Below are 4,479 nucleotides of genomic sequence, written 5' to 3'. Positions count from 1 at the left end.
TTCGTGTTAAAAACTGCAAAGCACAAAGGGAAGAGAAATTGATGCGTAGTGTATTATATCTGTGCAACAGTTATTGAGCCTTTCTTTTAACAGTTTTAAATTTCAGTTACTGTGCACGTTAAAAACAATTTATAGTCTTTTCTACGCCCGTGTTTTGTTCTCACAGACATCCGGTAGCAAGTAACAAAACAACATTAAACTCTGGCAAGAAGATAAAGTCCTTTTTGCAAAATCATAGACATGTATTTACAAATCAAGTATAATGGGAACACAGAATGATCTTGGCGAGAGCTTTACCGAGCTGACTGCTGTAACCCGAACGCGACCAGGATTTAAAGGCTGAACAAATGACTGACAGCCACAGCGGAGAAAATAGTTTGTGTGAACTTTAATGTAAGGACTTAAATATTCATATGTAGCTCACATTAAGCTATTGTATGGCTTCAGAAGTAACACAGAATAATTTGCACAATCTGAGAAAAAAAGAATAATAATAAAATCTCGGATTTGGATCGGCCCTCTCTGACCGATACCCGATCCGAGAAAAATAGCACTATCGGAGCCGATACCCGATATGAATATCGGATCGGCGCATCCCTAATCACAAATGCTCCAAACTTGAAAAAAAAGGTTATTTAGATAAAGATTGATAAAGGTTGTTTAAAACAAAATGTGGCCACTTACCACATAAAGTTATCTGTTTGTCATATCAAGTGAGACATCAGTAAGGGACCACACACCCCTTACTTTCTCATTGCTGTTCATAGTAAGTTGATATTTACAGTCAAATGCAAAACACATCTAACTTCCAACAAAGATAAAACGTAGGAGTCGGAGATGCTACATGTCCACGTAGCAACCGCAGTGTGCTCTCCACGTGGGCTAGCCTTGCATCCTGTGGCCATGGAAACGTGAGTTTGTGGGGATTTGCTATACAGCTTCTGTGTGTTGCATGAGTCACCAACAAGAACAAGCAAACTGTAGAGAGAAAAGACCACTAGCACGTAGTATCAGCACCCTGCGTACAAATCACTCACTAAAACATCTTTTATCACATTTATCAGGGAAAACATGCCATTTACAAAGACAAGGCATATAGGACAAACACACCCAACCCTTGCCTTATTAATAGCTTACTGCAATAAAAGGCCTGTATCTTCTCAGTCAAAGCAGGAGACCAGAGTTCAGATGACAGGGTGCCGCACAGACGGCATCTACAGTAACACACATCCCAGTATCTGGAGGAGATCAGCCAGACTGGGCCATCTGTACTGGAGTCTGTGTGTTTACTGTCCCACAGCACACACAGAAAAAGTGCTCCACACACAGAGAGAGATTTACATGACAGGTGTTGAGGCAGATAGAGGAGGAGCTGCTGGAAGGCTCAGATCCATGGAAACGTTCATATTGTGACAAGTAAACAGTAATCATGAGGATGTGCTTGTGGGTGAAGCACGCGCTGTCTTGAAATGTAAAGTAACTGTGACCTGTTCAAAAGTCTAGATGGCCCAGGTACCAGAGCTCAGAAAATAATCATGAAAATAATCTTAGGAAAATAAGAGAAGTAGTTTGTAAAAATTAAATTCTTGAAAATTCTTAAGTTCTAAAAGTTTTTTTTTTTGTGTGTTTTCTGATTGTATGTCTTGTCGATAAAAACTTCAACAGCTCTTTTTGCGCTGCCTATAGATTACTGTAGAAATTATAAGTGCACAAAAAAATGAATTTGGATAGTTGTTACTGAATTCAGCAAAAACTCACATAATGCATAATTAAGAACGATCTTTGTTTACACTATCGATCATTGATGTCACTTCAGAGAACTCATGCACATCCCTAGTAATAATAATATATATGTAGCTAGTGTTATGTTGTAAAGGTTAACATTTGAAGCTACAAATTCATTAAACATCTCACTTTTGGGGATTTGAGATAAGTTGGAGCTTATCCTAACTTTGAGAGGTTATTTCCAATGATTTTTAAGACCAATCTTTTCTAGATTTCTTGAAGTTCCTTCTTAGGTTTTGCCTTTAGAACAATTTTAAGAAAAAAAAAAAAAAGGAATAAAGAAATGTTTTTGGGAATACAAAATAATTTTACTTAATTGTTCAGCTAAAAATAAAAGAAAATGGCAGAAATTTATTCTTAAGAATGTTTTGTGAATTTGGCCCCAGAAACCAAATCTATGACATGAGAAAAAGTAATGAGTAAAGAGTAAAACATTAATATTTTCCAAATAACTGACCATTAAAAAAATGCTCAACACATGTGTTTATATATGAAAATCATATCAATTATCAATAAAGAGATTTTGGAGTTTTATTTGGGATCATATGATGTTCACAATGTTTGTCTCCGGTTCACATCACAAGACCACACTGTAACAACTGAAAAGCAGGCACAGAGTATGAACAGGAACAGGTACACACTGCTGTATCAAAGGGTATGCATTTATAAGGCTGAAAAACACAAGTAGATCTGTAAAGCATTAGGTCTAAAGGGGGTAAATGAATATAAGGTGCGTTTACTGGTCAGAGGTGAACACCGGGAAGTTGAGCTCGAGTTGTGCGACATGTAGTAACACTGACGCTACACTGTGCTCGATGACGACTGGTGCCGCCCATGTTTACCCAGAAAGACAGGTGACTGGCTCATGTTTCTGGTGCAAGTGTGTAACATTACAGAGACACGAAAACAGATGTGCATGCTGATCTAAAACAGTGCAGTTTAGTGCACGCAAACATTTACAATGACACCAAGTCTACACACTTTCTACCTTCAATAGTAAAGACAGAAATGCAGATCATAGACAGTGAGCGTCAGAGAGTGTGAGGGGCTCCCAGTGTTAATCTTCTTCCGGAATCAAACTCCCTGAGAGGGGCGGGGACAGGATGTGTGAGCCAGCTGCTCCCCAGCTCAAACAAAAGGAAGCACACTTTAGGCCGGTTTAAGCCCAGTCCAAATCAAGAGCATAATCTCATGAAACAAGTGACTGTGAGAGTGAGAAGATGACAAGAGACACTTTGAGTGTTCTTTGTTTCTTGAGGAACTGGCAGCCACTGCAAGATTTCAGTGCCAATGTGTTAAATCATCACAGTCCTATTCCTGCTCAGAATTTCCTCTCTTCAACAGGAGGATTAATTTTACACGTGCATCAGTGCACTAGCTGCCACTCTATGAAATGCTATATATGGTATTTCATCTTCAACCGAGAATGACCAATATTACTTTATGACCATTAGCCACACTGGTCATGGTAATAGAATATAACAGAACTAGTGATGTTTTAAAACTTTAAAAACTTCACATTTTAAAAACTGGTAAAGATTAATATTTATATAAAAAATATTAATTATTATTATTATTATTAGGGCTGCCTTTGACTAAAGATTTTCTTAGTTGACTATTAGTCATTCATTAAAGCAATAAGTCGACTAATCGAACATTTATAGTATTCACTTAATTACTTAAAGTTCATGACATGGCGGCGTCAACAACAATACTACAGCGAGAATAAAAGTTACGCCTTTTCGCATCATATGACCCCTTTAACATGAGAAAGGAAAAATTGAAATCGCATCATATGACCCCTTTAAGATATTTTTGATGGAATCTGAGAGCTCTCTGACCCTCCCATAGACAGCAATGTAATTACCACGATCAAGGTCCAGAAACGTAGCAAGGACATCGGTAAAATAATCCATGTGACATCAGGGGTTCAACCGTAATTTTACGAAGCTACAAGAATACTTTTTGAGCGCAAAAGAAAAAAAAAATCAACTTTATTCAACAATTAGTCTCCTCTGCATCACCCTGGTGCCATTTTGGAAAGTATCCACTGAACGTAAATTGCGTATGCTGTTTTGTGTCAGCTGTGCCACGCAGATATGCTGTTTATTATTACGAACCTTGATCTTGTGAGGACCCTTGCTGTCTATGGGAGGGTCAGAGAGCTCTCAGATTCCATCAAAAATATCTTAATTTGTGTTCCGAAGATGAACGGAGGTCTTACGGGTTTAAAACAACATGAAGGTGAGTAATTAATGACAGAATTTTCACTTTTGGGTGAACTATCCCTTTAATTTGCAACATCATTCTACATTACAGAGAAATACTAAACCACGTTAATATGAATTAAGCACTTAATGCACACATAAAAGCAAAAATTATTACCATGAATATGTCGAAAAACAGCAAGGAGACTGCCTAAACATTTTTATAATTTATTATTAAAGGGGTCATATGATGTTGCTAAAAAGAACATTATTTTGTGTATTTGGTGTAATGAAATGTGTTTATGCGGTTTAAGGTTCAAAAAACATTATTTTCCACATACTGTACATTATTGTTTCTCCTCTATGCCCCGCCTTTCTGAAACGCGTCGATTTTTACAAAGCTCATCGTTCTGAAATGCGAGGTGTGCTCTGATTGGCCAACTATCCAGTGCGTTGTGATTGGCCGAATACCTCAAGCGTGTGACGG

At 37.7% G+C, this 4,479-nt stretch overlaps 1 protein-coding gene and 1 long non-coding RNA gene across 2 annotated transcripts in view; one reads left to right on the top strand and one right to left on the bottom strand.

The window, feature by feature from the left end:
• The window catches only part of LOC107659431 (protein scribble homolog), a 96,551-nt gene that overhangs the window by 74,858 nt on the left and 17,214 nt on the right, over nt 1–4,479 (bottom strand). The window lies entirely within an intron of this gene.
• LOC107659446 (uncharacterized) overlaps nt 1–4,479 on the top strand; it is an 11,458-nt gene that overhangs the window by 2,934 nt on the left and 4,045 nt on the right. Inside the window, exon 2 of the long non-coding RNA XR_001630913.1 lies at nt 3,387–3,395. This is a non-coding gene — a long non-coding RNA (uncharacterized LOC107659446). The remainder of the gene's footprint in view (nt 1–3,386; nt 3,396–4,479) is intronic.

Source organism: Sinocyclocheilus anshuiensis, unplaced genomic scaffold, assembly GCF_001515605.1.
Source record: "Sinocyclocheilus anshuiensis isolate Anshui unplaced genomic scaffold, SAMN03320099.WGS_v1.1 scaffold815, whole genome shotgun sequence".
Lineage (NCBI taxonomy): Eukaryota > Metazoa > Chordata > Actinopteri > Cypriniformes > Cyprinidae > Sinocyclocheilus > Sinocyclocheilus anshuiensis.
Note: the sequence above shows the minus strand (reverse complement) of the source record. Positions and strands in the feature narration are given on the sequence as shown.